We start from the raw sequence: 13,055 nt of genomic DNA, 5'->3' as shown, positions 1-13,055 counted from the left end.
TCCCCGCCCTTTTGAACTTCCCTCCCATTTAGGTTACCACAGTGCATTAGGTAGAGTTCCCTCTGCTATACAGTATGTTCCCATCATTTGTGTAATAGACCTTTTGTTGAGGGTGATATGGGTTCCAGTTATGACCAAGGCATAGCCCAAGTAGCTTATAATCTAGATGATGAAATAAGGCAAACCTAATAACCAAAATATAAAAGGTCCCTTCTCTGTCCTTTCTCTCCATCCTCCCCATCCTAGTCCAGGCTTGATTCTCTTCCCTATTTGGCTAGCCCTCCTGCTTTTGTTTTATTTTCCAAACCATGCTGCATACCTCTTTCAAGTTACTTTCTCCAAAATACTGCATTTCACCCTGTTCACAAAGTAAATGGCTCCTTTTTTTTGCCTACTAAATGAAATACAAGCTTTTAAATTTAGTTTAGCATTCAAACCCCTTCCAGACCTGTTTATTACCAACTTCTACCTCTCTCTTAAATTTCCCCCTTTGAACCCTCCTCCCCAGTGAGCTTTTCTGCCAAGTCATCTACACCCCAAATCCATGAAGCCTTCCCCACCTGTCCTATCTTCCTTTGAACAGCTAAAGTAATTATTAACTGTACCTCTGATTTTATCATCATCGTGTCCTATCTTATATTTTTAATAACCTTTTCATATGTTGATATCTCACCTCCCCTACTAGAGTATAATCTCCTTGACATCAGGAATTGTGTCTTATACTTCTTTTTTTTCTCAATACTTAACAGTATTAAATAAAAGGGTGCTCAATAAAAGGGTGTTGATGAAGATGAGAATATTGGGAAGCTCTTGGAATATGGGGGTAGTTATGGGGGGTTTTCAACAACATTTCAATGGATTCTTTTTCTCTTATTAAACTAGAGTATATCCAAGTCTCTCCATCTTAAAGATGGAGATTAAAGATTTCCTATGTGCCAGTAGGTAATTGCCTCTCTCTCTCTCTCTCTCTCTCTCCCCTCCCCCCCCTTTCTCTCTCTCTTCATCCCTCCCTCCCTCCCTCCCTCTCTCTCTTTCCCTTCACAGCCAGACTTCCTAAATGAATAGCCTACACTTGCTGCCTCTGCTTTTTCACCTCCCATTCACTTCCTCAACCCACTGCCATCTGGCTTCCTCCACCACTATACCAAAAATCTCCTGGCAGAGGTCACCTAGCACCTCATAGATGCCAACTCAGATGGACAGTTTCCAGTTCTTTTTGCATCTCATCTCCATAGCATTTGATGCTGTTTCCTCCTACCTCATTTGGGAAACTCTCCTTTACTTTGGGTTTTTAGACCACACTTACCACAGTTTTCCAGTACCTCTCTCTATTTCTTCTCTAGTTCCATCATGGGCTTCTTTTTCCCGAGTCATCCCTTGAATGTTATTGTAGACCACGTTTCATCCTTGCCTGTCTTAATTTTCGTTCTCCCAGAAGCAGACCCTGAGACAAGGATTTACATGCACATGATTTACTGAGGAGATGATCCCAGGAGGGGAGTGGGGAAGTGAGGCAGGTAGGGGAAAGAAGCCAATAAAGCATGTAATATCAAGCCAGTTACCACTGTGAGCAACTGGAGCATAATCCCACTGTAGAACGCATGCTTCAGAATTATCCTGCTTGTGGAGCCACCAAGCCTACGAGTTGTCGGTTGAGGGCTATTTTAATTCCCTGGCACTATTCACCTGTCCTCAGGCAAAGAGTCGCAGTTGCCATAGTTGGAAGTCAGCCTGCTATGCACAGAATGTTAAGGGCTGAGGGATATGGTTGGGGCACCAACATCAGCCATCTTCTTTCCTCACCTTAACCATTACTCTCATCAATGATAATAAAATTAACAATGATAATAGCTAACATTTATGTACTAGGTTGGATGTTTTACCTATGTTAGCTCATTTAATCCTTACAACAGCTCTGTGAAATACCATCATCATCCCTATTTTATTGAGGAGGAAACTGAAAATCACAGGGGCTAAATTGTCCAAGGTTCTGATGTCTCTGCACTTATTTACAACCCATATTGCTCCAAGCTCTAACTAGTATTGCCATTTGCCAACTGGATGTCCTCACCAGGTTTCTATCAGCATCCCAAATGCAACACATTCCAAATGAACCTATCAGAAATTCTGAAAAAGTCTTGACACATTATGATTCTTCTTAACTTTTTCCTTTTTGACAGCTTTTTGGCTCTTCACTTAAAGAATAATTTTTATCTTAAAATGAGTTTTTTTATCTAAAAATAAGGGATTATTATAGGGATTTGGGAAAATATGGGGAAGTATAAAGATTGCAATAAAATTCTCCATAGTTGTGCCACACAGTTGATACTGTGGGCATCTCCTTTTGCCCAACTGTCTATGTATTTTTAAGATGTCTGAGAATATACTCTGTGTGTATAAATTTGCATATTGCTTTTTACATTATAAGCCTTTCCCCATGCCATTAAAAAATCCTTATAAACGTATTTTAAAGGCTACATAATGTTCCTGACATATAGATATACCAAATTTGCTTAACTCTTCCCTTGTTATTGAACATTTGTATTGCTTCCTTTCTTTACTCCTATGACAGCTGCTGAAATCAGTATTTCTATACCTAAGTCTTTATCTGCATTTTGGATTATTTCCGGAAGAGGAATCATTTTTAAGGGCAATAACATTTTTAGGGTTTTAATATGTACTGCTTTCCAGAAAGGCTGTACCAATTCACACTCATACGGAGAGAATGCAAGAGTGTCTTCCACCACACCCTTGCTGGCAATGAGTATTTTCATCCCTTTATAAACTTGTTAAATCTATAAGAGAAAACTACTTATTGGTTCCACATTCATAACCTCAGTTTCCAATGGGGTTAAATTTTTTTCCCTGTTTGCTGACCATTTATGTTTCCTTTTTGTAAACATTGTTGGCCAATTTTTCTACTGGTCATTGTGGTATTTCTTATCACTTTTACAAATTAGTGATAAGTCTTTATTATATTTATGGAAAAATTCCCATCTTGCCATTTGTCCTTTCAATTTTTTTTCTTTTTTTTACGTCTTTATTAGAGTATAATTGCTTTACAGTGGTGTGTTAGTTTCTGCTTTATAACAAAGTGAATCAGTTATACATATACATATGTTCCCATATCTCTTCCCTCTTGCACCTCCCTTGTCCTTTCAATTTTTACATAACAGTTTAAATGATGTAGCAGAGTAACTCCCTTGCTGCAGTCTTTTGAAAGTCAGCCCTCTACAGGAGGAGTTTTAAAAAAGAAAAAAAAAAGATTTAACTATTTTCTGAAGTCAAGTCTAACCTTTCTATTTGAGATTATTCTGATTACATTTGAGCTTTGACAGTCTTTTGCCATCCGAAGTTTAGGTAAATATTCACCTATATTTTCTTCTAGTATTTTATGGTTTGTATTTCTGCATTACATTTCTTTTAAATCCAATAAAGTATTACATGAAACTGATTTCCCCACTCCCCCAAATGCAGTACCTGCTAGCCAACTTTTTATTTATTGAGTTCTTATCCCCGTTGTTATATGATATCTCCTTTGTAATGGATCACATTGTTTCGATTGCTGAAACTTTGCAATAGATTTTAATATCTGTCATAGGAGGAGTACTATAATCCTTCCCCGCTCCTAATATTTTCTCAGCTATTCTCATCTATTTATTATTCCGTATGAAATTTAGAATCATTTTATTATCAGGTTACAAAAAATTCCAGTGTGTATTTATTGTAATTACATCAAATATAAATATTAGAGAAGAATGGATCTATTTAAAATATTTAGAGCTTCCCTGGTGGCACAGTGGTTGAGAGTCCGCCTGCTGATGCAGGGGTCACGGGTTCGTGCCCCAGTCCGGAAGGATCCCGCATGCCGCAGGGCGGCTGGGCCCGTGAGCCGTGGCCGCTGAGCCTGCGCGTCCGGAGCCTGATGCTCCACGGCAGGAGAGGCCACGGCAGTGAGAGGCCCGCGTACCACAAAATAATAATAATAATAATAAACTATTTAGTGTTTCCATCCGTTAAGATGATGAATGATCTCTCAATTCATTAATGTCTTCTCTTGTGTGTCACACAAGCTCCTAAATTTTCTTATTAAGTTTATGCTAGTGTTTATGTTCTTTTTCCTATTTCGAGTGTATTCTTTTGTTTTACAATCTCTTATGACTGGTTATTTCTGTTATAGAGTAGATCTATTTATTTTTGTACATTTGTTTGTTTATCTAGCCACTGTGATGAAATCTCATTAATTATAATAATTTTTAGTTGATTCTTTTGGGTTTCTTCCTTTTTTTCATATCTACTTCTACTACTTTTGTTTTTGCTGTTTGGGGTTTTTGCTTTTGTTTTGTTTTGGTTTTCCAGAACTTCTAAAACAATGTTAAATAATAATTCTTTTGGTGTATCACAATTAATTAGGCATTTACTGCTATACTGAGATTAATATTATTATTAATGCTATGCTAGTTTTTCTTTCTTTTTTAAAGCTATTTTTTAAATCAGAGGTGGCTATTGAATTATCAACTCCCTTTTCAACATCTATTACAGTAATCATGTGATTTTTCTTGTTTGTCATCCTGATATGATGCATTATATTAATATATTTGCTAATATTATATTATCCTTATATCCCTGGGATAATGTTACTTGGTGAGTTATTCTTTTAATATGCTATTAGATTTGATTTGCTGCTGTATTATTTTATTGCATTACATTCATACTGAGATTAGACTATAATTTTTGTTTTCATAAAATAAGTTTAGTAATAAAAATGGATGGGAAAGGTTCTCATCTTTTTTTTCTGTTCATGAACCGTTTATATAGCATGAAAATGATGTGTTTCTTGCTGCGTAGAAAGAACTCACCAGTAAAGCCATATGGCAAGGATAAATTTTTGTTATAATTATGAATATAGATAACCTGCACTGACAGGCAATTTAGGAAGAAATTAATTATTAATCATTAATCGTGCAACATTGATATTGTGCTTTCTTCATTTCTAAAGTACTCTTACATATGCTACCTCCAGTCATTCATTCCCCCATTCAAAGAAACCTTTATTGAACGCCTTCGTGAGCTAGATAGAATAGTTGATGCTGCAGAAAAAAGGTGAATTGCCTGTGGTCCTTGATTTGGGGAATTCTTTAGCTAAGTGAGACAGACATGTCAACCAATAAGTCTAATAAAATATGACAACTATTTTAATAGAGGCATGTTTACTCACATTATCTTTGGTCCACTTATACTAGCATCATTATGCCCTTTATACAGGTGAGGCAACATTCCAGGTCAGTGGATTCGTATTTGAATACCTCCAGTGACCAGTAATTCAGTACCTCCTGAGGAAAACACATTTATCTTTGAACCAGTCTAATAGTTGGAGTGTTATTCCGTACGTCTTCTATGGAATAGAAGAAGACATGGTTTAGCTTCTCCCAAACCATGTTTCTAGCCCTCAGAACCAAACAATGAGTCTGATTCCTTTTACACAGAATGGTTCTTCACATTTTTTTTAAAAAAATACTTATTTATTTGGCTGTACCGGGTCTTAGTTGCAGCATGCAGGATCTTTCGATGCAGCGTGTGGGACCTTCCTTGTGGCATATGGGATCTAGTTCCCTGACCAGGGCTCGAACCCTGGTCCCCTACATTGGGAGAACGGAGTCTTAGCCACTGGACCACCAGCAAAGTCCCAGTTCTTCAGATTTTTAAAGACTGTTATAACCATACCCTCCCCCCACCGTAAGTCCTTTTAACCAAGACAAAAATAAATCTTCAGTTCTTTCAACCTGTCTTTATACAACACAGTCCTGAATAACTATCATCTTGGCCCCTTTTCTCTGTATGTACCTCAGTTTGTGTTGTTTCAGAATTCTGCCCAATACTCTACATATGCTCTGACAAAAACAGGGTATAGAATAAATACTACTTTTTTCATTCAGATATTACACTTACTAATGTAGTACCAAGTCAACTTGGTTTCTTTGGTGGTGTGACTGTCAACTGACATTGAAGCTGTTAGCCACTGAAAACTTGAGGTTTTTTATACATATGCTCCTGAGTCATATTCCCTTCACCCTGAACTTGAACAGTTGTTTCTTGGTACTCATACCTGATACCTCCTACTTTTCCCTGTCAAATTTGATTTTAGTTGTTTAAAATCATTACTTAATTATTAGAAGATTTTTTTGGATCCTGAATCTGCTATTGATTAGCTAATCTTTCTAGCTTCACTGATACATAAATATGATGATCCTGGCTCTGCAAGTCATGATAAGAATACCAGATATAAGAACACTAAGGACTGAGTCCCGTGCCATAACAGGAACCACTTGTCATGCTGGCATTGATCCATTAATTAACACTTGCTAAGTATAGTCATTGACAAAGTTACTTTATTATGTGATATATATTTTGTGTATATATATTGTATATACAATTCTTGCACTTGGCTCACACATCCCCATCTTGTTCACGGTTGCATATAAGACCTGTCAAATGTCTCTGACATTGAGATCATTGCTTACTAAGAGAAATTAAAACATACATCCATACAAAATTTGTACATGAATGTTCATACAGCTTTATTCATAATACCTCAAAATGAAAACCCCAAATGTTCATCGACAGGTGAATAGATAAACAAAATGTGGTATAGCTACACAATGGAATATGACTTGCAATAAAAGTAACATCCAACAGCATGGATAAATTTCAAAAACAATGCAGTGAGTGACAGAAGCCTGACACAAAAATTTATATACTATATGTTTACATTTATATAAAATTCTAGAAAATTGAAACTAATCTACAGTAACAAAAAGCAGATTAGTGTTTGCCTGGCACCAGGAATTAGAAGGGGTTTGACTGCAAAGGGACACAGAGGAACTTTTGAGGGTGATGGAATGTTCTGTATCTTGATCATGGTGATGGCTACATGGGTGTACACATTTGTCAAAATTCATCAGACTACACACTTTAAATGTGTGCAGTTTATTCGTTGTAAATTACACCTCAATAAAGATGATCCTGGGAATTCCCGGGCTTTCCAGTGGTTAGGACTCCGCACTCTCACTGCTGAGGGCCCCTGTTCAGTCCCTGGTTGGGGAACTAAGATCCCACAAGCCCCGCAGCACAGACAAAAAAAAAAAAAAAGATGATCCTTTAAAAAATAATATTGCTTATTGCATTCCCTGGATTATCATAATCATCTAATAATTTGATTAAAGAAAAAATTAGTCTCATTTTTCATGAACCCCTGCTGGGTCCTAGAGACTGCTACATCATTTTCTAAGTACATGTAAATTATTCTTTTAATATGTTCTAGAACGTTTCTGAAAATCAATATCAAGTTCACCCAGCCATACTATGTGAAAGCTGTCTTCTTCCCCCCTTTGAAAATGGGAATTCTACTTCCCTGTCTCAGTTTTCTGTGACTTTTTATATTACCAGTTCCCACAAAGAAATAATGATTCTGTCACCTCATTTGCATGCTCTCTTAGTTCCCTGGGATGTAATTCACCCAAACCAGGAGATTTAAAACTTGTTTGGAAATATTTAGTGCTCTTTCATCTTGGGCTTCCTTTGCAAGGAGACTTTTGAGTTGTAGATACTGTGGGAGAATTTAGGCTGCAATTTAAGGAGCCGCTCGCCGCTTATGAGCCATTATGTTAGCCTCTGTCAGGATGTCTGGCTCCACGTCTGGTGCAGGCGATGTCTGAGGAGCTTTCTTTGTGAGAGCACCACAGTTTCCTGCCTGAGAGTTCAGTATTGATCTGGCTCAAACCACTAACGGATTTTTACTCTCCTTCACTTCTTTGGTGGCAGGAGACAAGGTTACTGATGCTTTTATACTGTGTTGATTTCATATATTCATGTGGAATAAATGCACGTATAATGCATGTCATGCTTGGCATTCTATGTTAATGTTACTGAGAATATGTTTCCTCTCTGTTTCTGCAGAAACATTTTGAGCCTGGAGAAGAGAGAGTGAGGCGACAGTCTGCATTCTGAGCTGACAGCCTCTAGCCTCTATTTCATCCAGTCCTTCCTGGCCCATTGTAGGTCAAGTTACAGATCAGAAGGGAATGCTGGTACATCTGTGACAGGGAGCTATGCGCCAAAGGGTAAGATTTGGAAACCCTGGTAGGTGAGGAGCCCCGTGCCCTCCCTCTTCAGAGCACGGGATAGTAGACAGAAAAGTGGGCGTGGAAAAGTAAACAGTGGATGGAAGAAATCCTTTGTGCTTTGATAGGCATGCCTTTGGAACTGTGGCTTTGACCTTATTGTCCATGGATCACACGATAAAGAGGAGTACTTACCAAAAACTCACCAAAACAGAATAGCCCTTCTTAAAGGGCTCTGGGTACTTCTGTAAGAGAGCTTATTTATACCACTAGAATACGATAACCCTAACAACACAATCCTCCCAAATCCTCAAAGCCTAAAGTACACTGGAAACAAAGGAAGATCACTGTGGCTCCTGTGTCAGATTTAGAGATGTTTTCTTTCTGAATTTGGAAAGTCAGAATCACCAAGCACTGTGAGTGTTAGAATCAGTTGAGGGTTGGAAGAAATGTTTAGGTTAATCTAATCTATCCTCCCACCTAATGCAATATCTCTGACAGATGATCACCACGCGCCAGATAGATATTTAATGCACAGGAACTCAATTCTTACGAGGCTGCTCATTTCCTTGCTGGAACAGTTCTTTCCCACTCGGAACCGAATGCCCTCCCTGGGTAACTTGTATTCAGCGCTCTTACTTCTGACCTTTGAAGCCATATAGAATAAAACCGTATTCTTTTGAGTCTGAGAGTCGTTTAAATATCTGAAGACAGTGATCATGTTTTCCATTAGTTACAGCCTCCCTACTTTAAACATCCCTAGTTCCTTCAATCATTGCTCCTTGATACAGTTTTCAGATCCTGCCCTGGATGCATTTAAAATAACCAATACATCTCTTAAAGTGTGATCCAACCCTTAAACACAGTGTGACTCATTGGCGTGACAGGCACACGGAACACATACTGTACGACACTTCCATTAGAGCAGCTTAACAGTGTTTAGCTTATAGCTGACAGCAAATAGCTGCTCTGGCATAACTGTTCTTTACTGTGGAGGGGTTGTGGAGTTCACGACCCAGAGACACAACTCCTTAGGCATGGGAGCCTTTGCTAAGACTATTCAAAATTACCAATCTATTTTAATCTTTTAACAATGATACCGTCAAAGAATGTTTGTTCCTTAAAATGCATAGCGAACCATCTCCTGAAATGTGATGTAGAATAAGATTACTTTAATTAAAATATAAAAATATAAGGAATTTAGAAATGGTGAAATTATATCTACATAAGCAGATAAGTAAGGTTGCCCGAATATTTGAGTACAGAACATGTTGCTGGGGATCAAAGCCCTGGGGGCATTTCAGAGCTCATGTTAACTTTTTTGTTTCCCTGGACAACATTCCTCTTTCCATTCGTTGTGATTCTCAAAAACTGCATGGAAGCTGATGGGGGATGTTTGTTCTCTTAAGTTGGGCACTATATTATGTCAATATTTGTTAGAAGCAGTTTTGTTAGAAATGAAGGTCTGTGTTATTTGCTGAAAGTTCTGGACTTTAGAGTAGCTGGGCCCATTTGGGATTCAGCACATTTCTCATCTTCAGCGAAACACGTTCTTCATGGCATTGCGACACACAGAGATGAGACGCCGTGGGGTAGATGCTGTGGTCCCTTCATTGTGTCTCATTATGTAGTTGACTTCACACTACGTGAGAATGTGACCTAAAGGGTGAGTTACTTCGCTTTATCTAAGTCTTCTCTTGTTTATGGGCAGCTGATCATTTTTTTCTCCTCTTTGAAATCATGAGAGTGTGCCTTCGGGGGTCTGTGTGCTGGGATTTCTAATGTAGGGGAATGGAGGAAAGGGATTTTTGAAAACATGATTCTATTTAATCTTTAAATAGCCCCTCTCGTGTAGACGTGAGAAATGTAGTCTTGACAAAACAAAAGCAAAATGACCCATTCAAAGTCATAGTTGATAACAGGTAAAGCTAACATTCAAATACACATGTTCCAGAGAATAATTCCCTGGAGGTCCAGTGGTCAGGATTCTGGGCTTTCACTGCCAGGGGCCCAGGTTCAATCCCTGCTTGGGGAACTAAATCCTGCAAGCTGCGCGGCGTGGCCAAAAAAAAAAAAAAAAAAATTCCAGAATCTAAAGCCTTAATTCTAGATGCTATGTGTTATGCTGCTCTGCGTGTCTCCCAAGAGTTGTAGAGGAAGAGTCCAAGTGTTCTTTTGCCCCTTCAAATTTGTGGACATAAAGACAGATATTGTCTTAACTTTTTCACAGGATACATACTGATGGCTGTGCATCCATTCTCCCTGCTTATTCTACTGATACTGATGGCTACCAACCCATTCATGATTTCTACTGATAGGAGCCTGTTATTGTTCAAGGCTGCACTGTGTCCCCAGACTCCTTTACAGCTAGTGTCCATGTGATCCATTTTTGTCCAGTGAAATGTGAGCAGATGTCAAATGGGTGAGGCTTCCCCAAGAGCAATCGCTCTCCTGATAGAAAGGGGGGCACTACAAAGGGGCAAACTCAGTGTCTTTCCCTTCACCCTTCTCCTTCTTCCTCTCTGGGATGTGGGCACGGTGTGCTGGTGGAGCAGCCATCTTGCAACCTTTGAGATGGTAGCCGTAGCCCAAAGATGGCAGAATAGAAAGATGAAAGTAACCTGTGTCCCTGGTGGTATCTTGTACTGCTACTCCTAGAATTCTGATTTTCCGTACATTAGAAAAAGTTACTATTATGTACAGACCAATGTAGTCCTAACTGATACATCGATTTTCTCCTTACTTCCCTTCCATATGTCTACAAGCGCCAGACCATGGTTAAGAAGAGGGTATTCGAAGCCTTAATTTGGGAATTCATGTCAGAGTTGTTCACAGGATACTGTGAATTAAGATGCTTCTCCTCCACCACCCCCAAACCAAAATTTCATTGTACCTCCCACCACCCCCAATGCTGTGGGTGACCACATGCCTGAACTAGGGAAAAGCAAAATGGGATGAGGGGTGAAGAGAGAGAGGTAGGTTCTTGGACTCCTAATTATCAAGCAAGGGTGGTGTGTCCAGAGCCCAGGGTTGAATGCCCTGAAGTCCTCTATATTTCATCTGTATTGAATTTTAGAAGAAAAAGGTATGTAATATGATTTGCTTCAAAATTTCGTTTCTATGGCATTATCCCTGGATATCTTGGTGCATTTTTTTCAGGTGGAACTATTTAAGTCAAATTTATTTCAGTGTCCCTCAATTCTAAGAAGAATAAGCATATCCTATTTTAAAACCACAGGGGAATTGTCACATTAAAATGAATGTAGAATATGTAGAATAAATCCACAAAAATAGATCAGAATAAAGCTTCCTGAGTGCCTCTTATCCAGTATGACCCTCCTATGAGAGGGAATATTTATTCAGCACATTTGTATACCCAGAGGGGATATTTACATGCCTGTAAATAAGAAAATGCTATAAGAGATGAGTAACTGTTAAAGTAGCATCTGAAAGTAAAGAGTTATTCATTATGGTCTTTTAAAATGTTTTCTTGCGTTAAGGACTAAAGATGAGCAAATGAAACACTGAAGCATGTCTTCTTTGCAAATTAAGATCAAAATTGCTGCATTATCCTTGGTTGCACTTATATCACAATGATAAAGGAAGTTAATGAAAGATTCTGTGTGAAGACGAAGGAGAAAAGGAAATTACAGAAAGTGGGCCTGTACTCTTTTTTTTTTCTTTATTTGAGCTATAATTTAGAAGACAACTGGGAGTAATGAACAGCTCAGTGGCATAAAGTTGGTCTGCCATGTGTCACCCATTTGGGCATGATGTGGCTAAATGAACTCACCCATGAGCCTGAATGTCAAGGGAGGGGGACAGAGAAGAGAGATGGTGAGGGTACATACCAGAAGTATTAGCCATCTGTGTTTCTGTCCATTTGGAGAATCCATTTTCAGGGCCCCAATCAGGAAGTCTCTCTTTCCTCAAACAGGAATGAAATAAAATACTCACTTTCTTCTCTGCCATTTGAGCAGAGCATATGCTGAATCCACAGTGGCAGGAAACCCTGGGAGAGCACAGCGAGTTGGCCTAGGGGATTCAGTCTCCTCTCTTGTCTCCCATTACTTCCTGTCATCATTTTAACTTACTCAACTCTCACCCCCCCTTAAATTAATAAACAGATCCATTGCTGTGACTTTGCATTCATCCCCAGCTGCCCCTTGTCTCTTTTCTCCCCTTAGCAATGAAACAATTTTTCATTTACTATAAAATTAATACAAAAAGAAGGAAATCCTCCCATTTGCGACAACATGGATGGACCTTGAGGGCATTATGCTAAGCGACATAAGCCAGAAAGAGAAAGACAGATACCGCATGGTATCACTTATACATGCAATCTAAAACAAACAAACAAACAAAAAATCAAACTCATAGAAACAGAGAATAGAAAAGTGGCTGCCAGGGGCTGGAGGGTGGGGGAAATAGGGAGAGGTTGGCCGAAGGTCAAAGGGTACAAACTTTCAGCTATAAGATGAATAAGGTCTGAGGATCGAATGTAAAACATGGTGACTATAGTTGATAACACTGTATTTTCTAAATGAAATTCACTAAGAGAGTAGAACTTAAATATTCTCAACAAAAATAGAAAAAAAGATAAATGTGTGAGGTCATGAACGTGTTAATTAACTAGATATAGGGAATCCTTCCACAATGGATTCATACATCGAATCACCATGATATATACTTTAAATATCTTACAATTTTATGTGTCGATTATACCTCAGTAAAGCTGAATTTTAAAGAAACACAAACAATTTTTTTAAAAAATAGCAATACAATTGTACTATAGGTTTGCAAGATGGCACCACTGGGGGAGCTAGGTAAAGGGCACAGGGGAAATCTCTATTATTTCTTACAATGCATGTGAGTCTACATTTATCTCAAAATGACAAGTTTAATTTTTAAAAAGAAGGTATGTGCTTGACACAA

The sequence above is a fragment of the Orcinus orca genome, chromosome X (genome assembly GCF_937001465.1).
Source record: "Orcinus orca chromosome X, mOrcOrc1.1, whole genome shotgun sequence".
Taxonomy (NCBI): domain Eukaryota; kingdom Metazoa; phylum Chordata; class Mammalia; order Artiodactyla; family Delphinidae; genus Orcinus; species Orcinus orca.
Note: the sequence above shows the minus strand (reverse complement) of the source record.